The sequence below is a fragment of the Leptonychotes weddellii genome, chromosome 5 (genome assembly GCF_054177405.1).
Source record: "Leptonychotes weddellii isolate Sample4059 chromosome 5, ASM5417740v2, whole genome shotgun sequence".
NCBI lineage: Eukaryota > Metazoa > Chordata > Mammalia > Carnivora > Phocidae > Leptonychotes > Leptonychotes weddellii.
In genome coordinates, this window is record NC_138373.1 from 151,918,591 (window position 1) to 151,941,850 (window position 23,260).

A 23,260-nucleotide genomic window follows, 5' to 3' on the forward strand; every position below is an offset into this window, starting at 1 on the left:
CCAATTTCCAAGGTGATGTCCATTAGGTAGACATACATTTGCATATCTCTGTATTTTTGCTCATGCTGCTCCCTCAGCCTAGAATATCCTTCATCCCTACCCTTCTCCTCTATCAAAAATGGTTTCATTTGTCTAAACTCAATTGAAATACTACCTCTTTTGTGAAATCTTTATCCTCCAAGCTAAAATGAATCTCTCTTTTCTTTGTTTTTGCATAATACAATATGGATATTCATTTTTCTCACTTATTTCATTATTTCAAATATTAGTCACATTTGACAAATATTTATTAAGTACAAGGATGTGACAGGCACTATTCTAAGCTCTGTAACAGCGGTAAACAAATTTGTTTATGACTCAATTATAATTTCTTGTTTATAGATGTATCACCTCCAGTAGACTGCAAACTCCTTCAGGGCACACATCGTATCCAACTTGCTCAACCCATAAGTGACTAGCAGAGTATGTGACAGTCATTTGATAAACGAATCATTATATGGATGGTCTAGTTCAACGAATTATTATATGGATGGTCTAGTCATCAAAATAAACTCAACTGTCAAGAAAAAAGTCTTGGGGGACATCCTAATTCAGTCCCTTTGCAATATACACAAGAACCTGAGACTTCCAGGACCAGGAAGGGTAGAACCTCAGATTCTTGAATTCTAAATCAATGCTCTTTTTACTAGGGGCACAGAAGAAGAAATTGAAAGTGTGGTAGAACCAGCTGTAACTAGTACTTCTTCACTGACAATTCTTCTAGTGGTTCCTAACTGTGAAGTGACTGAAGTTTACCTTGGGGGTCACTCCTTTTGTCCCTGGTGCCACTTTTAAAGATGCAGGGCCATGTGGAGGAGTACCAAGTTAAGTACACAATTGGCCCATATATCTGTACCTATTTGTCTCCTCCCAGGAAAGGCTTTGGGGTAGATGTTTTCTTGGATCCATATAAATAATGCACAGCATTTATGGAAAATTTTCTGAAGCCCATGGGAACTCCTGGGGATTTGCTGGAGAAGAGCAGTAAATATTATTTCTATGTGGTTGAACACAAAATACATAAATGTATACTCTGTAAACACTAAAACAATTGTTTCATGAGGGCTTCCCAACTTTCTCTGGGAGAGAATTTCTCTGAATTCCACTAAAAAACAGAGAGGACTACAGAGTGAATTAATTTGGTTGGCTTGCTTTATCTGGTTTCTCATTTTCTTTCAATTTAAACCTGAATGTCAAAGAGCTTTGTTCTCAAGTATCTATCTGGCAGACTCCTGGATGAGAAGCTCAGTATTAAATTATGAGACTGTACCCAGTTCTCTTTATTTTACAGTGCTTTACACCTGCCAATATACTTGATTAATGCAAAATAGGACCTTCAAACATCAGTCATTGTAAAGCTGGTTTGATTATTCTTGATAGTTATCTTCAGGAAGAAGCTTATTCCTGTGTAACTGCAAATTTAAATACAGACTATCACTAAAATGCCTGAAGTAAGGGGAAAAAAACAAAACAAACAAACAAAACCCCAACACCTCTCCATGCTTTGAGCTTAAGGACAAAAAAGAAGAGCTATGCTGCTGAAGGTACTGAAAATGTTTTTGCTCATTTGGAGACGATGATGAAATCATTTTTGAAAGGGAACATTGGATTTAATTCTGGAGTTAAGAGACTTTGCCTACAGTAGGAACATTCTATACTGGTAACTCTTTTTCATTTTCCAATAATTCCGCTGCCTTATTTCAGGTACTATAATCACCGCATATTATTTTATATTCCATTATATGGTGAATCTAATAATGGGTGTTAATTCCAGCAGAGCTATTGCTGTGATCAATTCTGTTGGTCTGATACACTGTATCCAATTACAGCTACAAAGCAGAGAGCTGGCAAACCTGACAAAAGATGGATGCCAAAATATGTCTTTCTGTAGTTTAAAAATGTGTAACCGAAGGAGCTTCTACTTTTGCAATTATGTTAATCAAAGGAAATAGGATCTGATGATAAGAAGTCCATTTTGCTAAGACGCCACAGTTATAAATTATTAATATAGAGGGGTGATTTGAATTGCTCATTAATATACTGGTTAAAAGTAGACAGACAAGCCACTAATTTAAAATGGATACTAAGGGGCTCCTGGGTGGCTCAGTCGGTGAAGCGTCTGCCTTCGGCTCAGGTCATGATCCCAGGGTCCTGGCATAGAGCCCCACGTCGGGCTCTCTGCTCAGCGGGGAGCCTGCTTCTTCCTCTGTCTCTGCCAGCCCCTCTGTCTGCCTCTCTGCCTACTTGTGCTCTCTCTCTATATATCAAATAAATAAATAAAATCTTTAAAATAAATAAATAAATAAAATGGATACTGAATGTGAAACTTGAATAACATGTTTGACATGACAATCTTAATATATTTTTCTTACAGTATATGTATGAAACCCCAAATAATCATAGTAAGTTAGAACAGCTATAATCTCCCTCTGATCCGTGTTACATTTAACTGCAGAATATACTGCATCCAAATTTTAAAAAAAGAAAATATTTTGGAAAATATGGCTATGAAATATGGCATGTATATTTACTACTTCTTTCAGTATAAATTTGAGATAATGGTTTAACTTCTCATAAGAAAATAGAGATATGGACCCATTTAAAGGTCTTTAAAAACCTCTTCAAGGGGTGCCTGGGTGGCTCAGTTGGTTAAGTGTCTGCCTTTGGCTCAAGTCATGATCCCAGAGTCCTGGGATCGAGCCCCACATCGGGCTCCCTGCTCAGTGGATAGTCTACTTCTCCCTCTGCCCTTCACCCTGCTTGTGCTCTCTCACCCCACTCCTGCTCTCTGGCTCTCACTCTCTCAAATAAACAAATAAAATCTTTAAAACAAAAAACAAAAAACAACCTCTTCAAGTAGACAGCTGAAGACTTTCAGGCCATGAAAATGGATCACAGTGAATGGATTATAAAATAGGTACCAAATGCTCATTATTAAATTTTATATCATAGTTATGGTTCTACCAACAATAAAAATTATAATTTCCCTTAATAGATTATCATTATAAAAACTGAAGCTGAACATGTCCTTGGGAAGCTAGTGATCATTACCTATCGCCACGTTTCCTGTTGTTTAGGTTAGGGTTGAAATGGAAACTAATCTCTGGCATGTGAAGGTCTCCTGCTTTACAGAGCATACTCCAGGATGAAGGAGATGAGCAGGTGCCTGAAGGCACAAGTGTTTGTGACCATCAGACCAAGCCTTAGCATGCCAATAAAACCCTAGGGGGCACCCCAAGAGAATAAAAAATTAAGATAAATTGGTCAGGGGCGCCTGGGTGGCTCAGTTGGTTAAGCGACTGCCTTCGGCTCAGGTCATGATCCTGGAGTCCCGGGATCGAGTCCCGCATCAGGCTCCCTGCTCGGCAGGGAGTCTGCTTCTCCCTCTGGCCCTCCTCCCTCTCATGCTCTGTGTCTCTCATTCTCTGTCTCTTAAATAAATAAAATCTTAAAAAAAAAAAAAATTTAAAAAAAGATAAATTGGTCAGAGTTTCAATTCTGACATGAATCAAACATAGAAAATGCTTTAAGTAGTACCTGGCACACAGTAAATGTGACAGGGTCCTGGGTATGGTTATTATGGAGCAGTCTGAAGAAGGGAATGACTTTTCCCAGCCAGCCATGGCCCTGACTGGAAGCAGATGGGCATCAGCACGCATCAGGTACTTTCCCTTCCCCGCTGGAAATTCCTGTTTATGTAGACCACAAGCATGATGTGTCCTTTGGGCCCAATGTTCTTAGTAGGAGGTATTTGAGACCAAGAGAACTGATGTTCTATGGAAAGATGATGATGAGATGAAGACCTATCATTCTCAAACATTTTCCTCATTAGATGTACAGACAGTAATTACCCTTGACTTCAATATGGCGTAAAAGTCATGTCTAAGTCTGCAACACTGCAACAAACCTGAGAATATCATTTAAATTGTCAATTCAGATGAAGTGTTATTTCTCATGAAGTATGAATGCTTGATTTACCACAATAAGCCAAGAAAAAAAAAAACCTCACCTATTACAACTTCCTATGTCATATAATATACATCCCTTTGGAAAATACTTTCCTGAATACCTAAGAGGACACATACCATTTCTCCTTCCCAGGCAGAGTCAGTGTATAGTCCTTGCTCTTAGAGCTCTTTGCTTATATTTTTATAATATGGCTTACAGCACTATACTGTAATTTACCTATTAATGTTTCATTTGCTCTTTTTATTCCAGCACCTTCCACATATTTTCATTCATTCATTTTTGCAACAAATATATTGAGGATGGACCGTGTACTATGCACTGTGCCTGAAAGTTCAAAAGCCGGAAAAGTCCTCCGACATGGTAATTCATTTCAATTACAAAACACAGAGGATAAAATAATCATTGATATACTTAATATGTTTAAAGAAATAAAAGCTTGAAAATATGAGCAAGGAATAAGAGATTATATAAACAAAACCAAGTTGAAAATCCAAGTAGAACTTCTAAAAATTTTAAAAATAAGTAACTGAAATTAAAAAAATAATCGGTGACTTACACAGCAGATTAACTCCAGTTGAAAATAAAACTGGGAACTGGAAGATAGGTACAAAGAAATATTAAAAAATACAGCACAGATATCAAAGTGAAAGAAAAGCTGGACGTGAGTTGAGGCAATAGGGTGGATGGAGTGTTTTCACACTAACGCTATGTCTAGTCAGAGTGCAACCTTCCTTCTGGTCTCTAGTGACCCACCCCAACACACGTCAGCCATTCGGAATCACTAGAAAGAGTCCCCACACACCTGGTGCTATCACACCTCTGGGCTTTTGTGCTGGCTGCTCTCCCTCCCTGGCCTGCTTTTACTCCTCTTTCCCTTCCCTCATCTGGAGGTTGACTTTGACCTACTTAAGGGACAAAGCTCCTTCCTCTGAGCTCAGCTCTATTCAGTGTCAGAGCAGAGTAAGGGGAGTAAGAGACAAGTGTCTATCTCTTCGTCTGGCCACTGTTTCAGTCACGTATCTCTTGGTTGTGGCTACTGCTTTGGCTAATATGGCCACATCCACAGCCGCTCAAAAGCAGGCATCCAAATGCTGGCTCTCGTGTGGAGTGAATATGAGAATTCTTCAGTGCACCCCGAGGAGCCCCCTAACCACCATTCCCCAATGTGGGACATCCAGGTCTGGTCCAACCACCTCCCTGCTGCACCATCCCCACGTGACTTTCAATGTTTGCATCTAGCACCTTGGGCCTGGCACACATTTGACTTCCTTCTTCCTCTCCTCTCCGAGTGTTAGGAGTTAGTTGGACAGTTAGGTAGTCAGGGTCAGGGTCCCCAACAAGAAAATCTGGAGTCAGGACAGCTAAGGTAAAACAGCGCTGACATCCTGTTCTGCAGCTTAGACAGGACCCGCCCTCACATTCTGCTTTGCAGCCTTTGCAGAAGTGACTTCTGCAAAACGTCCTAAAAAAAGACAATTAACCACAAAGCATTTGTCACCATCACAGGCAAGGGGCAGTTAAGACCTAAGCCCCCAGATATCAGCCAAAAAAGACCATCAGCGTGTAGACATAAACCTAATAGGTAGACAGATACGTGACCAAAGCCCTGATGGGAATGATTCAGCACAGCCTGGTTGCTTAAGATAGTTCTGTAAGAGAGCTCATAAAAGCCCTAAACTTAGAAACTCCAAGGGCAACCCTCTTGGGCCCCCCTCCCTCTCTGGGAGCTTTGTACTATTGCTCAATAAACTTCGCTGCCTACCATTCTTCATCTGGTCTACCCCTTCATTCTTCAAAGTGGCGTGACCAAGAGCTGCGGGCACTAAGAGGACAAAAAATCCTGTAACACCGGGTGACTGACTGCTCCTGGGGAAAATTCACAACTGTAAGTTCATGGTCTCCAAGCCCCATGGGTCTTCAGGACTGTCCATGAGTCCTTTTGCTTGTCCTTTACTCTCCCATTTCTCTCAAAGACGATTCCAAACCTTCACTGCTCTCCTCAAGCACCCTTGTCAACCAGACCTTTTCTCTCTCGTTTTTAGTAGATGATCTTCCCTATTCCTCAAGAAAAGAGAGGCTTTTCAATGGATTTGTTTCAGCTTCTCATCTTCCTGCCAGCCAAGTGAGCTACAATTCACAACTACTCCTCGCTCCCTTCCCTTCAGTCTTGAGGGTAAAAAACCCTTCCTATGACTGTTCAGGCCTGTCCTGCCATCTGTGTCACTGAAACGCCACCCAAGTCACCTCCTCTCCTAATCTTCAACTCCTTTTTTTTGTTAGCTTTCTCCTCTCAGCTCACAGAGGTGCCTCATCTTTTTTATTTTAAATACTTCTCTGGGTCTCTCTGTCTCCTGTTCCCCTCCCTCAAACACACTGAAAAACAAATGTTTCCCCCCTTGAATTCACTTCCCTCTTTCCTGTTCTCCTCCTCAGACCACCACAATCCGGCTTCCATTCCTCCTCCTCGACTGAAGCTGTCCTCTCTGAGGACCACTGACCTTTTCACTGCTAATTCCAATGAACATTTTTCAGTCCTATGTCACAGGACGTCTCTGTGTCATTTCAGCTCGATTAGTCCCTCCTCCCTCCCTCTGCTCCCCTTCATTTCATACACTCTCTCGTTCAGAAGATATTTATTAGGCAGTGTGGCACACACCCTCCTAAGAACTAAAAATACAACCGTGAACAAAATCACAAAGTCTTTGCCCTGGAGCACAGTTACAACATGCGTTACAGGGGAAAACGTTGTTAACAACCAAAGATTCATGCGCAGTACGTCAGACGGTGATGAATTCTGTGGAGGACAATGAAGTGGTTGGGGGCATAGGGAGGGCCAGGGGATGAGCAGGCCAGTGGGGGGTGGGCGGGAGGTCTCACTGTGAAGGTGGTACTTGAGCAGAAAGCTGAAGGAGGTAGGCGAGAAAGGCAGGTAGAGGAGGGCAGTGTTCCAGTCGGAAGGAAGAGTCACTGCAGGTCCCAGAGGCAGGAGGGCACCCGGCCGACCCCGGAACAGCCAGGGGTCTAAGATGGACATGGCAGAATGAGCAAGGAGGAGAAGGGACAAGAGGGGAAGTCAGGAAGGAAGCTGGGAGCTAGATCAGAGCTACTCTTACGCGAGACGACAAGTCCCTGGAAGGTTTTTAAGCAAAGGAATGATATGACTTCTTTTTAATAAAATCACTTTGGCTTTTAAGTGAAGAAAGGCCAAGGGGGAATCAGGGAGAGGGGAGGTCCCAAGCGAGGAGACCACTGCAGGCCCTGTGCGAGTGATAACTGCAGACAGCGAGGCACAGGCCAGGCCCTTGTGGCCTCACCTCCAACGCTACAGGGCAGCTTGTGTCTCTGCCAGGCCATAGGCGGATCCTGACTATGATCTCTGGCATGAGTCGGGCACTGGTCCTCCAATTCCGGGGAGCAGATGTCAAAGCCTCTCTCACTGGGGCTGGGTGTAAGCAGCAAGGGTTCCCGCTCCCCCAGAGGCGGTTTGGGTGCAGCCTCAAAGCCTGGCAACAGCCGTCCTCCCCAGAAGTCTCCTCACCAGATTCTTCCTGTGCCACCACACTGTCCCCTTAAATCTTCCAAACTCTCTCTTTCTCTGTGTGTGTGTGTGTGTGTGTGTGTGTGTGTGTGTGGTGAGGGCGGGGCTGAAGAGTTACAGAGCAGGTTTTCATCCATTTTTTAAAAAATCTTCACACATGGATTGGATATCTGGTATCTATTTTATTATTAGCACCTGAAGCAAAAGAGAGTCAGAGAGAGTTCCATTGAACGTTCTAATACACATATGTAGCCTGGCAGAGTCTAAAGTTAATAGAGTAACCTAACTCCTGAATTATTATTCAGAGACTTTAGAACCTGTAACTCTTAACTTACCCTCTCTCAGTTGCATGTTATTGCCATAAAACTAGCATTTTAGTTCTTTTTCTAATACCACAAATTAGATGTTATAATTAATTTTTTTTTTTTTTTAAGATTTTTTATTTATTTGCGAGAGAGAGAATGAGAGAGAGCATGAGAGGGAGGAGGGTCAGAGGGAGAAGCAGACTCCCTGCCGAGCAGGGAGCCCGATGCGGGACTCGATCCCGGGACTCCGGGATCACGACCTGAGCCGAAGGCAGTCGCCCAACCAACTGAGCCACCCAGGCGCCCGATGTTATAATTAATTTTTAAAAGACTACATTTGTTTAGATTGATGTACATATTTACCAATTTCTTTTTGGGGGTGAGGGGCAGAGGGAGAGGGAAAGAGAGAATCCCAAGCAGATTCCACGCCCAACTCTGAGCCCAAAGCAGGGCTTGATCTCACAACCCTGAGATCAAGATCTGAGCCCAAATCAAGAGTTGGGTGCTCAACAGACCAAGCCACCCAGGTGTTCCTACCAATTTCTTTGTTCACTATTCCTTCTCGCACTTCAGACCTTCCTTCTGGAATATTTTCTTCTTCCTGAAATAAATGTTTACGAGTTCCTTTACTGAGAATCTGTGGTGATAAACTCAGTTTTGTTTATTTGAAGCATCTTTTCTTGGAAAATATCTTAATTTCACTCTTGTTCTTAAATGACTACCCACTTTAGTCTGGCAGATATCTTCCCTGAGAAAGCAGATGATATTCCCTGTCTTCTTGGCTTCTAATGTTGCTGTTGAGAAGTATGCTATTCTTTGATGGATAATCTGCCTTTCTCTCTATCTCTGGTGTTGTAGACATTCATTATAACATGTGAGTTTGCAAATTTTTGTAGTTATTTATCCTGTTTGTATATATTATGCTCCCTGTATCTTTGAATGCATGCCTTTCAATAGTTCTAGAAAAATGATCTCCTATTATCTCATCAAATATTGCCTCCAATTGGCCATATTAAACTTCATTTATCATTTGTATTTCAGCTTTTAAAAAATATTTTCTACCTTCTTGGCCTCTTTGCTGCATTCTGGGGAATTTCTTCGGATACACATTCCAATTCACTAATTCTCACTTCAGTTTTAGCAAATCTAGTGTTGAATCCATCCACATCCACTGAGTTTTTACTTTCAAACAATTTTATTTTTCCTTTCTGAAAGTTTTATTTGGTTATTTTCCAAATTTATCTAGTCATCTGTCCCTCACTGATTCTATCCTTTTTTTTTCATTAAACATTTCATAGCCAGCTAATATTGTGTAGCTAATAGTTCATACCTGAAATCCTTGGAGGCTAAATCTTTGTGCATCTTTGTAGACTCTCAGGCATGCAGGCTTATTCCATGTGTTTCTCGCAATCACGGATTGTGAGATCATGTTTGGTTGAGGTTAATCTGTAAGAGTCTTGGGTCTCAGTGGGGCCTCTAGAAAGGAACTGTATTTTTGTCAAGAGCTGGGACTACACACCTGAAGCCAGGGCAGCCCCCTTGAGTGCTCCACTGAAGGTCAAGTCTGAGGCTCCACTTCTTCCCCGCTGCCGGCTCAGGGATGCCGTCTCCGGGCTGCTGATGTCAGCATTTGCCTTCAGGGAAGCCTGCCTTTAGAGTCCTTCACACTCAACAGCTCCCTGCTCCAAAGAGGTTCCAGGTCTCAGGTTTACACAGCACGGTTTTTGTTCTATTTTGCCCTTCGAGATTTCCTTTAGTTCCCACGAACCCAAAAATGTATTAAAAGGTATCTTTTATCCAGAATCTAGGTTGTTGGGTTTTTTTTCCCCCATGGCAGGAGGCTCTTCATAGCGTCTAGTCCACCACACTACTGGAAATGTAAGAAGTCAGGAGTATAGTTTTTATCCTTAGATAAGGAAAAGCCATTAGAGATTGTTTTGAAGATTTGTGTGTTAGATCTCTGTGAAGATTATGTGACCGATAGGAGTGAGGCTCAGGCACAAAGATCACTGACAAAGGTATCCTAATAGTGCAGGTGACAGATGACAAGAGCCCCCAAAGTAGGGACAGAGATGACAATTAAGATATGACTGTCATAGAACTGTCACAATTAGTGATTGAATATTTCTGAATAATTAAGTTTTTCCAAGTTAAGCAAAGAACTGGTAACTATCGTCAGCAAAGCATTAAGTACTCCTTTCTGGGTTTTTCTTTTCTAAATTAAATGAATCAAATGCTTGCCAGGAAGCAAAACGCCCTTTTGATCTATATTTATTCAAAGTCTTTGACCTTGGCATGAACCACACAAAGCTATCACGATTTGTAACGGCTGTAGCCCTGTGCTTATCTTGTCTCAAGGCCACACTGCATGCTAATCCGAAGCATAAAAGAAACACCTGCGGTCCAACTCTGAGGCACTTCCAGAACACCTTTGTGGTTCAGTGGTGCTACCAGCTCTCTCTGTCTCTCTCACGCACACAAAGGTGCACACACATGTGCATGCACGCACACACTATAAAATCTTTCAAAAGGGGAAAAGGACATTTGCAGGAGTCTCATCAACCCATCAGGAAGTAGGGCATTCATTGTCTACTTCGCCCAGTCCTCTAAAGCATCCATACTCTGTTGTATGGAGGACAGCAATATGCAGAGGAAAAGTCAAGTACCACTATTTACATTTTGTGAAAACTGCTAACTTCAGGGAAGGTGAAGCTGTGGCTTGAACATGTTGGGCATGCTGGACTGAAATCAGCAACAAGGGCAAAGAGATGAACTGCTGGATTGCTCTCAGAATTGTATTAAGGAATTGGGCATGTCTGGTTATGACCTACATCCGAGGTTTGTGGTGCCTTTTGTTTTTATAGTAATGGAATGCTCAGACCTCTGAAATGCAGAGCAGACATATGACCAGCATCCTGAAAGCACAGTTAGAATTTTAAAAAAATTAAGTGTCTCAAGGAAAGAGAGACTGATTCAAGAAGTAGGAAAAACAATCATCTAAGTTCCAATTTAGTTACTTTAGTGTACTGATATTCAGTCTTTCCCGAATACAGGGATTTAGATGGATATCTCACAGGTACCTCAAACATAACATATCCAAACCACAGCCCTTAACATATCCCCCAAACCCGTTCTCTCCCCACTGTCTTTCCCTTCTCAGTAACACCATCACACACTACTTCCCAAAGGCAGAACACTAGGGCTCATCCTCATTTCCACCCTTGTCCTCATTCCAACCACCAGTCATCAGGAGTCCTGAGGGCTGAACTCCAAAACGAATCTCCACTCTATACACCTTTTTCCATAGCCACTGCCCCTGCCCCCAGTCATGGTCACTTGGACAGTCTGCCTATATTTTTCATTCATTTTTCTGCTTCTGTCTCCCCCCATAATGCATTCTCCCCTAGTTTATATTTAAGTAAATACAAATCAGATGATAGCATTCCTGTGCTTCAAAGCTTTCCACTGTGCTCACAATTCAGTCTGAAACCCTTCCCTATGACTGCACAGTCCTGCGTGACATGGCTCCTGCCTACTCTTGTCTGATTTCCACTCATACCACCGTCCCCTCATTTGCTTGCAATTCTAGAAGCAAGCTGACCTCTTCTTCCTGCCCCTGGGCCTTTGAACTTGCTGTTCCCGCTGCTTGGAATATTCCTTCCAGGCCTCTTCATCCTTATCTCAGAGCACACCATCTCCGTATAGGGGCTTTCTCTGACTACCCTAACTAAAGCATACATGCTTTAGTATGTATGAGTACCATCACCTCTCTGAAGCTCCTGTGCGTTTCCTTAATAGCACGCGTTACAATCTGTAGTATTTTGTTTATTACTGGTTATCTTCACCAGAACAGAAGGACGCCCTGCTCACGGCCGTACCCTCGTGCCTATCACTAGTGCCTGACACGTGACAGAAACTCGTAAGTACCTACTGTATTAAAACCGAATTTCTCAATCTTCCCTTCTAGAATTTTACCCCTGTTTAGCCACCAATACCTAGTTGTTGATAGCTTTCAGTTTATGCTATAAAAGGGTGGACAGTCTCTGGGTTTTGGCTCAAATTTAGAGTTAGTTTACTAAGTTGGGGTCTAGGGAACACCTAGCATTACAATCAGTAAGAATTATAGCAACACTCCTTATTAGTATTAAAATGAACAAATCATGTAGCTTTGTTGAATAGAATTCTGTTTCAACAAAGAATCAGCAATACTGAGCATTCCTTCCAGATCTCATTCCATCTTTACCCTGACGACCCCCACCAAACTTCCACTCTTTTCTCTTCAATATCTCACCAATTTCTGACTCATCCAATATTCCATTCAGTAAAGATGAACTGAGAACCCACTCTGTGCCAGGCACTGTGCTAGGAACTGGGACCACAAAGGTAAAAGGATGATGGATGAAGAACTAACAGAGTCTCCCTCCCCACAAACTGAATCCCCAAGGCCCTTCGCCAAGCACAGTCACCTAAATATAAGCTACTGCTGCCCAAGAAGAACTGTCTTGATGGGTCAGAGATGAAGACTTAGATTAAAAACAAAAGCCAGATTAACTTGTCACAGAGGGAGTTTGGGGAGAATATTGCTTCTGCCTGTCTCCCCCTGTCCTACCCCTCTAAGCATCCACCTCAGACTAAAGATCCTCTGAGGGAGGAGACAAACAGAAGAAGCAAGAGTTAGATACTGGCAAGGAGGTCTTGTGCCCTGAGCCCGTCCAGGGCCCAGTCATGGGAGTTGGGGAGACCAGGGAGAGGCCAGTCATCCCTCTATCCACCAAGTATTTCTTGAGCACTTATTGTTGGCTAGCCATCCTACTAGGCCCTGAACATTCAGCAGGGAAGAGAATAGAAAAAACATTCTTTCCCTCATGCTGCTTTCATTCTGAGGGTGAAGAGGATTTCTGCTTGTTCCCCAAGTGGAGCCTGGAAAAGTGAGTGACATTTAGAATTCCCCCACCTGTCTTTACCTCATGCCAGTGGCACAGAATGGAAGCAGCCGAACAGTAACACAGGTAGGTAGGTCTGGGAACAGAGCATCTCGGGTAGTCATTCAGAGGCCCCTACTATGTGCAAGAGGTGTGGGAGAGCATCCAGCAGTGCCTGAAGGCTGCAGAATCAGCAGAGAGAGGAGTGGCAGAAGTGAGAGGATCTCACTAGTGGGACAGAGAGGATGCTGAAGGCACAGTCTCCCAACCTCATACCAGCGCAGTGCTATTAAGATACTAGTGGACTCTGGCAGAAAGAGATGTAGACAATTAGAGAACAGTGGGCTGTTACCTCTCAGCAGAAGCCAGTATGAAGAGATGCCCATCCCCAAAGTCATGATGCTAAGGTGGTCCCTAAACTTGGATGCCATCCTCAAGAGGAGGAAGGAGAAAATCCTGAGTTGACTGAGTTTAAATGGGAAATGACTGAGAAAACAAAATAAGCTTATTTTTTCTGTCATCAGGAAATTTAAGATTATCTTGAATTGTAGAAAAATATAGCTACCCCTTTTGGCACACTGGAGGTCATAGCTTGAAAATATCATGCCGATGACTCACGGATGAATAAGACCCATCTCTGCCTTTGAGAGGGCTCTTCCATCTCCCAGAAAGCCCTTGGTCTTGCCTCCCCACCTTTTCCCCACAAAGAGCTGCTCAGCTCTCTCTCTCTGCCTTCCAGACTTTCCTCCCTCTATAACCCACTACCTTGAGTAACACCATCCAGAAACTGAGGAGAAATCACCCATACGCCCACACTCTGGGCTCTTGCCACACTAGAGACAGATCCTGGTTTCAGACCAGACTTGAAGTGATATGAAAGGAAAAGCTAAATAAATAATAGCTGGACCAACACCAGTGCTCACGGGTGTTCCCTCTTTATATCCTTGAACATGATTTCAAATTGTATGTGTTTTGAGCACTTCCTCCTTTTAAACAGACTCTCCTTTGGCTAATTTAACAATCAAGTGCCAACCAGGGATGACGAAAATTCTACAAAATTTCAAAAGCCAACTCTGCTGGTAGTGAACCTCATCGGTGAACTTGGAGTACACCCATGTGCTGCTCATGCTGCTCTTCTTTTATGAAACTATGATAACTCTTCTCTGAAGACACTTTTAAAGTATATGTAAAAAATACAGAAGGAGCACTGTGAGGATGACTGTCTTCAATTTAAGGGCACTTCAAATGACACTTATTTAGCCAACAAGTATTTAGTTGATTCTTACTATGTGCTAAACACTGGTTTAGAGGTGGAGAATAAAATGATGAACAAGACACAGACCTTCTCTCAAAAAGAAATCATAGTCAAATCAATGGAACAGAATAGAGAGCCCAGAAATAAACCCACTCATATAATGGTCAACTAATTTACTACAAAGCAACCAAGAATGTACAATGGGGAAAGGACAGTCTTTTCAGGAAATGGTGCTGGGAAGACTGGACAGCCACCACATGCAAAAGAATGAAGCTGGACCACTATCTTCCACCATACACACAAATCAACTCAAAATGGCTCAAAGATTTCAAGGTAAGACCTGAAGCCATGACACTCCTAAAGGGAACATAGGTGGCAAGCTCTGTGACATCAGTCTTGGTGAGGATTTTTTTAATTTGACACTAAAAGCAAAGACAACAAAAGCAAAAGATAGGAAATAACAAGCGTTGGTGGAGATGTGGAGAAAAAGGGATCTTGTGCACTGTGCGTGGGAATGTAAGTTGGTGATCGCACTGTGGAAAACAGTGTGGGGGTTTCTCAAAAAATTAAAAACAGAAATACTGTATGATCTAGCAATTCCACGTCTAGGTATTTAACTGAAGAGAATGAAAACACTAACTCGAAAAGATATCTGCACCTCCATGTTCATTGCAGCATTATTTACAATAGCTAAGATATGGAAGCAATCTAATCTAAATGTCCATTGATGGATGAATGGATACAGAAAATAGGACACACACACACACACACACACACAGGATTATTTAGCCATAAAAAAGAAGGAAATATTGCCATTTGCAACATGGATGGAACTTAAGTACATTACACTAAGTGAAATAAGTCAGACAGGGAAAGACAAATTCCATATGATCTCACTTATATGTAGAATCTAAAAAACAAAACAAAGCCAACCAGCCAACCAACCAACTAAGCAAAACAAGCTCATGAATATAGAGAACAGACTGACAGTTGCCAGAGGTAGGGGGTAGGGGGTGGGCAAGATGGATGAAGGGGATTAAAAAGTACAAACTCTCAGCTATAAAATAAGTCAGTCAAGAGGATGTAATGTATGGCATGGGGGCTGTTAGTTAATAACACTGTATTGTATATTTTAAAGTTGCCAACAGAGTAAATCTTGAGGGTCATCATTGTGTTCTTTGCCCAAGAAAAAAATTTGTGACGATGTACTGGTGATGGATATTAACCAGACTTACTGTGGTGATCATTTCACAATATACACAAATATTGAATCCTTATGCTGTACACCTGAAACTAATATAATGTTATACATCAATTATATCTAAATTAAAAAAATCATGGTCTAGTTGGTTTGACAGCAGGGAGGAATACCAGGCAATTACAAGAGAAAATCGGCAATGGATCTGGAGCATGCAGAGTGCCATGAGAATCCAGAGGAAGAGTAGTAACCCCTGACTTTGGTGTGTCAGGAAAGGCTTCCAGGAAGAAACAACATCTTAGCTGAATCTTAAGGATTCACATACATGAATTCACACGCAGGGGGCGGGTCTTCCCAGCCAAGGAAGGACATATGCAAAGCACTGGAGACAACATGGCGTTTAGGGCAAGTAGTTCAGCACATAGCTAGACCATCACATGTGACGGGGAGGGGGGAGGTGACAGGTAAAGCTGGAGAGAAAACCAGGAGCTTATCTGCCATGCTAAGGTGTTAGGACTTCATCCTAGGGGAGCTTCTCAGAGTTGTGACCTGACTAGAGTTGCATTCTAGGAATGTCTGAAGTCTCTAATTCTGTTTTGACCTGACTGCTCTTTCTAACTTGCCTCCTCCAATCTTTTCTTTACACTACCTCCACAGCCGCCTTCCTAAAGCAAGATTATATCATGTCCTTGCTTAAAACACTTCAGAGGCTCCCCATTGTTATTCAGACACACCTGACACCCCTCAGCATCGTTCATCAGGAGACGAGGCACACACGTCAGTCTTAGTCTGTTAGGGTTGTAATAACAAAATACCACAGACTGGGCAGCTTATAAACAACAGAAATTTATTTCTCACAGTTCTGGAGGTTGAAGTCCAAGATCAGGGCACCAGCACAGTCAGGTTCTGGTGAAGGCTGTCTTCTCAGTAGCAGACTGCCAACTTCTTACTGTGGCCTGACATGCTGGAAAGGGCTAGGCAGCTCTGTGGGGTCTCTTATAAATCACTAATTCCATTCATGAGGGCTCAATCCTCATGACCCAATCACCTCCCAAAGGCCCCACCTCCTAATACCATCACCTCGGGCATTAAGTTTTCAGCATATGAATTTGGGGAGCGGGGCACAAACACCCAGACCACAGCAATGTCACTTTGCCTAGGGACTCCAGCTTTATATCTGTGATCCTGTGTAATTATTCATCATGCCGCCTTTCACCTCAGAAGTGTCCTGGTCTGGGGGCTCCTGAGTGGCTCAGTCAGTTAAGTGTCTGCCTTCTGCTTGGGTCATGATCCAGGTCAAGGTCCTGGAATAGAGCCCTGCGTCAGGTTCCCCACTCAGCAGGGAGTCTGCTTCTCCGTATCTCTCGGCCCCTCCCCCCGGCTCACGCTTTCTCTCTCAAATAAATAAAATCTTAAAAAAAAAAGTGTCCTAGTTTGAACAATAAATTACATGGTCACCTTTACTGATACAACTTTATTTATCTTTCTTGCTCCATCTGGTACCTCTCCTGCCATCCACTTAATCCTCCAGCCCTGCTACATTTCTGTTGTTGTTCAAACTGCAAAGCTTCCTCTTATCCCACACCACTGGGCTCTTATACAGTGTTCACTCTGCCTAAGATATTCTTTTCTTTTCTCCTCACTTGGTCTGGTTCCTTCTGCGTAGTGGGCAAAATAGTGTAGTGAATTGTTTTTCAAACCCATTAGTGGGTTGTGAAATCAAATTGTGGGTCACATCCAATTTTTTTTTTTAAGATTTTATTTATGGGCGCCTGGGTGGCTCAGTTGGTTAAGCGACTGCCTTCGGCTCAGGTCATGATCCTGGAGTCCCGGGATCGAGTCCCGCATCGGGCTCCCTGCTTGGCAGGGAGCCTGCTTCTCCCTCTGACCCTCCCCCCTCTCGTGTGCTCTCTGTCTCTCTCATTCTCTCTGTCTCAAATAAATAAATTAAAAAAATCTTTAAAAAAAAAAAGATTTTATTTATTTATTTATTTGACAAGAAAGACACAGCGAGAGAGGGAACACAAGCAGGGAGAATGGGAGAGGGAGAAGCAGGTTTCCCGCGGAGCAGGGAGCCCAATGCGGGGCTCGATCCCAGGACCCTGGGATCATGACCTGAGCGGAAGGCAGACGCTTAACGACTGAGCCACCCAGGCGCCCCACATCCAATATTTTTTTAAAAAGTAAAACTGTGGGGCCATCTGGGAGGCTCAGGCAGTTAAACGTCTGACTCTTGATCTCAGCTCAGGTCTTGATTTCAGGGTCGTGTGTTTCAGCCCCTCAGTGGGCTCCACGCTGGGTGTGGAGCCTACTTAAAAAAAACCAAACTGTCTAGAATAAAACAGAATAGATCAGAGTACATTGCCAAAACTATTGTTTTGTGAAACTACTGTTGCAGGTGTGTGTGAGTCCATGTGTACTGGGTCATGGCATTTCTGACTTGATCACAGTCTAAAGGTTTGAAATACATTGGTGTAGGCTCTGGGATCAGATTATTTTGGTCTAAATTCTAACTCTGACACTTCTAGCTCTGTGACCTTGGGCAAGTTATTTAAACACATTGGGTTTTCCTCATCTATCTCATAAGATTGGCATGAGGATGAAATGAATTAAAATGTTTGAAAATATAATCAGCACACACAATATAAGTGTTGGCCATTTTACCTGTCCTTCAGGTTCCAGTTTGGACATCATTTTCTCCAGAAAGCCTCTCCTAACACCTGAAGTCAGGGATAGGTGCCCTCCTGCGGCTTCCCTGTCCTCTCCCTATCCTCACACTTACCTCACTTGTCTGATTAGATTTGATGCCTGGGCTGGGAGCTACAGAAAGGCTGGGATCTTGTATATCACTGAATATCAAACAGCACCATGGCTGGCACATAGTAGGTATTCGGGAAATTTTTGTAGCACAAATAATTTACTCAGTTTTAGAAAAAGATATACAGTCATTTGTTTCATTCAAATAAAATCCACTTGGGACTTATTTATCTGAGAAGTCAGTCATTTTGATGAAGAACCTGTCAACTTACTTTAGATTAAGTTTGGTTCTCTTAATTTGGAATGTTGGAGGGGTTATGTGACATTTTTATAATACACACACTTGTTAGTAATGGAGAAAAGGATTTAGGCTGGATGGTTTCTTGACCTAAAATTCATAAATAATTCAAAAATCAGTATCTCTTAATATTTCTTTTAATCATCACAACGATGAAAAAATTTGGCTACTGTGTGACAAATAAAAGGTGACAACTTTAAATGTAGTTACATCCTGCCAGCCTTTTAATTATTTAATTGACTTCTACTGCAAATGATTGTGATTTTGCTCTATTCATTCATTTCAATGGAAGCCTTTAATAGTTTTATGTCTGTTTTTCATGTGTGAATCATGTTTTCCTATATTTTTGAAGTAAAAAAGAGGAACCAATTAAGTTAAAAAAGGTTTTAATTGGATTTCTTTTTTTTTCATTTTTTAAAAAATTTTACTTCATTATGTTATGTTAATTACCATACATTACATAATTGGATTTCTTAATACCAACCATATAATACACAGTTGCTATGTTGATAACCTCTCAAATTTCTATAGTCACTTCCGTAATTCAAAGCATGCTTTGTAATGCTCTGATGATTGATATAAAGACTCTTTCAGAGGAATGTGAAAGCATACAGCAACTGCCCTCAAAACGGAAGGCACCAGTACAATGCACCCAATTCACGAGCAACATAGAAAAACAGTATGCAACTGCTTGAAAAGCATAATATATACCTAGAAGTGGCAAAGAGCAGAGCCCAGATTCACTATGATACCTGCGGGCGGTCTGGGGAACTCCCGTTTCAGACTAGTCTCTTACTAAATCAAATAGATGCATGCTTCAGATGATGATTAGTGCTACTGAAGAGACAGAGTGGGGACGAGGCTCAGGGAGTGCCAATGGTGGTGGAGGGGTGTCATTTTTAATCAAATGTTCAGCAAAGCCTCCCAAGACTCTTAACATTTCAGCAGGACTGGAAAAAAAGAGAGAGAGAGAGAAAGAGAGCGCCAGAGAGTGAGAGAGCACTGTGTACAGGACTCAAGAATGGTCTTCAGAACAAAAGGTACTTCTCTGGCACCCTGGAAAGGAAGCTTCAAGACTCCATAAGAGGGGGCTGCTGGGAGGGATCTATTATGTACAACAGGCTCAGCCACATACTAATTGTCCTGGAGGATACTTGCTTCACCTAGGCATTCAGAATGTACTGTGACAGGGCACCAGTGTCACCAAAGAGCTTTGTCGTGCTTGTCTTCTGTAGGCTGAAGACGACCCCAGGGATGATGCAGAGGTGACAAGACTGGTAACAAAGAAACGTGTGGATGGACCTCTTGGGATGTATATGTGAAGATATTCATGTCCCATAGAAATGCCCGCCATGGGACATTCCCTGTGGAAGAGGCTCTCACAAAGCGGGTGGGCAAGACACTCTGTTTACTGGCCGCCAATCATCCTCTTTCCTTGGTCACGCCAGTGGCTGTCCAATAGGCTTTGACCACGTGGCCAGGATGGAGGCTATGCACAGGCTCCCTGACAAGAACTCCTGACCAAGGTGACCTGGCCACCCAGCTGCTGAATGCCTAAGCTGTCAAGAGTAGAGGTTACTGCTACACCCCTAGCCTGGTACCACTTTCCAGTGACCTGGTGTCAGCTTGGTTATATTGGACCTCTCCACTATAAAGAGAGCAGGGCTTTGCCCATATAAGGATGCACATATTCTGGGTGCAGATTTGCCTACCCTGCCTGCAGCCCTTCAGGTGGCAGCATGAGTGAACTTACAGAAGACCTTATCTATTTTGGCATCATCTTACAAACAATTCTACACAAACTGGAATATTCAAAAAAGAGCAAATGTTTCCAACTGTTTTTATGAGTCTAGCGAAATCTTGGTATCAAAATGTGACAAAGAGAATATTAGAAAAGATAATCCCATTTAACTTCACTCCTAGATGTAGAAGCAAAACTCGTAAACAAAACATCAGCAAATCAAAGCCAGCAACATATCCATAAGATAGTATAGCACGGCCAAATTGAGCGTATTCCAGTAATTCAAGGTGGTTTTAATATTTGGAAATCAACTACTTTACAAATTAATATCTCAAAGGAGAAAAACCTGTAACCATTAATATAGGTGCTAAAAATGGAGAAAATTCAACATATACTCATGAGAAAACTGTTAATGAATTAGGAATGGAGATCTGCAAAATATACAGCAAACCCGTCTTAACGGCAAAATGCTGAAAGAATGCTCTTAAGATACAGACTAAGTATAGGAAGCCCACGATCACACTTTCACTCAACACTGAGTGGTTCTACTTCGCATGGGGTGGTAAGAAAACAATACAAAGGCTATGGTTTATAAATGAAGAAACAATTTTGCCATCATTCACAGATGATATGATTTTCAACATAAAAAAACCAGAAGAATCTACAGAAAATTTAGGAAAATTAGTGAGAGTTAATTAAGCAAGATTGCTGGCTACAAAATCAATATACAAAAATTAATTCCACTCTTTTTCACCACCAACAGTTAGAAAATGCAATTTATAAAATATCACGGTAGCAACAAAAATACATAAACACCTAGGACTAAATCTGATAAGAGATATAGGAAATTTGTGTGGAAAAAAACTATAAAATATATTAAAGAAGACTTAGATGAAGAGAATGATGTGATGTTATAAAGATGTTACTTCTCCAAATTGATTTAAAGATCTGAGACAGTAGGGGACCTGAGGGACAAGTCCCTTTGTACCTGGGACACTCCCTGCTGGCTGTTACCACTTTTCTTCAATAGCAAAGCACCAGCCAGGGAGCAAGCCTAGACCGGATGAAACTAGTCCAAGACACGATGGCCACCAAATTTGACTTTTCACTGGCTTTCCCCCCATTATAATGCTAAAAATCACACCCAGAGATGGAGACTTAACATGCAAATGAAACACACAACGTATGAAGAAGTTTGTTCTGCCAACCGTGCCTGTGCGCTCAAGTCTCTGTACTGTCCCACCCCTACAAGATTAGATGTCACTCCTCGTCTGTCTCAGGTCCTTTAAAACTTTCCCAGGCTATTGTTCAGCTCTGGCTCCTTTGTTGTGGCTGTTTCCCTTCAGCTGCAGCTGTTGCCCCAATTAAGCCTTGCCTGTGCTTTTAAATTTGGGGTTCAGCCTCATTTCTACCGTTGCTGGGTCCAAGGACCCAGTCTGGTAACAGATTGGCAGTGCCAATCAAAACTAATAGGTGTTTTTTTTTCAAAGAACTTGACAAGGTTTTATGTGGGAAAGCAAAGGACCAAAAAGAGACAAAAACACTCCTGATGAGGGAAAAGTCACCAAGAATTATTACAAAGGTAGGGTAATTAAAACTATTTGGTGGTGCTGGGATAGTCATATGACTTTTGGAATAGAATAGAGTCCAGAAACAAATGCATACATATGGGTAAACTGGCTTTAGAATATAAATAGCATCGCAGCTCAGTGGAGAAAAAGCAAACTTTTCAATTAATGATGCTGGGACAGCTGGTTATCCATTTAGCAGTAAAACAGGACTCCTGTTTCAACCACACATAAAAACCAATTCTAGTGGCATTAAAATTTTAACTGTGGAAAGCAACACTAGGAAAATTTTAGCCTCAATAGAAGTAGGCTATACGGTCTTGAGACAAGAAAGAAGTTTTAAAAATAACAGGATACAAAAAGTACAATCCATAAAGAATAAAATTCTACCTCATTAAAATTGAGAATTTCTATTATTCAAAAGACTCCTTACAGAGTGAAAAGATAAGTCACAAACTGGAAAAACTTTATAAAATGAAATGTTTAGCTTTCAGATTAGATACAGAATTCCTACAAATCAGTTAAGAAAAGGACAAGCAACCAAATGGAAAAATGGCCAAAAGACATGAACAGACATTTCACAGATCAGGAAACATGAATTAACCATACATATATGAAAATATGCTCCATTTAATTATTTAAAAAAACATTTTAGAACAAATGCTATACCAATTCTCACTCAATAGATTGGCAATTTTTCTTTTTCCAAAAGTGACAATATGAAGGCTGGGTGAGGGCATGGGACAACTAGAACTTGGAAAACAACTGGGCATTATCTAGTAAATTTGAAGATGCTTATACTGAACCATCAGCAATCTCACTTCCAAATGTATGCCCTAGAGCAACTCTTATTCATGAGAAGCAGGAGGCTTATACAAGTATGTTCACAATACAAAAAACCTGGACATGGTACTGATGATAGTGGAGCAGATAAATACACTCAAATATATGCCTACAGGAAATACTGTACAGCATTTGTGAAAACAAATGATGAATCTCAAGAACATATTATTGAGTGATAAAAGGAAGTCACCAAAAATAAATTCAAAATGACTCCATTTAGGTAAAGTTTAAAAGCCTGTAAAACTAAGTAACATATTGTTTAGAGAATAAACGTAAGCAGTAAATCTATAAAGAAAGCAAAGAATGATGAGCACAAAATTCGAAAGATTGGCCACTCAGGCAGTGAGAGAAAGGGATGGGATCAGCTACGACGGAGGGCTAGTGAGGGTGTAAATACTCCCACACGCTGCAGGCCCCTGTGAACAGCAGATCACTGTGTGCCCAAGGAGGGAGAAGGCACGGGAGAAGAGGATGTTGTACAGAATGACTTCCCTCCTTTATTTTTTTTTTTGAAAAAATTTTTAATTTTATTATGTTATGTTAATCACCATACATTACATCATTAGTTTTTGATGTAGTGTTCCATGATTCATTGTTTGCGTATAACACCCAGTGCTCCATTCAGTACATGCCCTCTTTAATACCCATCACCGGGCTAACCCATCCTCCCAACCCCCTCCCCTCTAGAACTATTTGTTTCTCAGAGTCCATAGTCTCTCATGGTTCGTCTCCCCCTCCAATTCCGCCCCTTCATTTTTCCCTTCCTGCTATCTTCTTCTTTTTTTTTTCTTAACATATAATGTATTATTTGTTTCAGAGATACAGGT

At 41.8% G+C, this 23,260-nt stretch overlaps 1 protein-coding gene and 1 long non-coding RNA gene across 2 annotated transcripts in view; one reads left to right on the top strand and one right to left on the bottom strand.

The window, feature by feature from the left end:
* Positions 1 to 23,260, bottom strand: part of ENTHD1 (ENTH domain containing 1) — a 91,903-nt gene that overhangs the window by 18,844 nt on the left and 49,799 nt on the right. The gene's annotated exons all lie outside the window — the stretch shown is intronic.
* Positions 5,593 to 23,260, top strand: part of LOC145721918 (uncharacterized) — a 27,901-nt gene continuing 10,233 nt past the window's right edge. The window contains exons 1-2 of the long non-coding RNA XR_014145941.1: positions 5,593 to 5,893; positions 11,700 to 11,770. This is a non-coding gene — a long non-coding RNA (uncharacterized LOC145721918). The remainder of the gene's footprint in view (positions 5,894 to 11,699; positions 11,771 to 23,260) is intronic.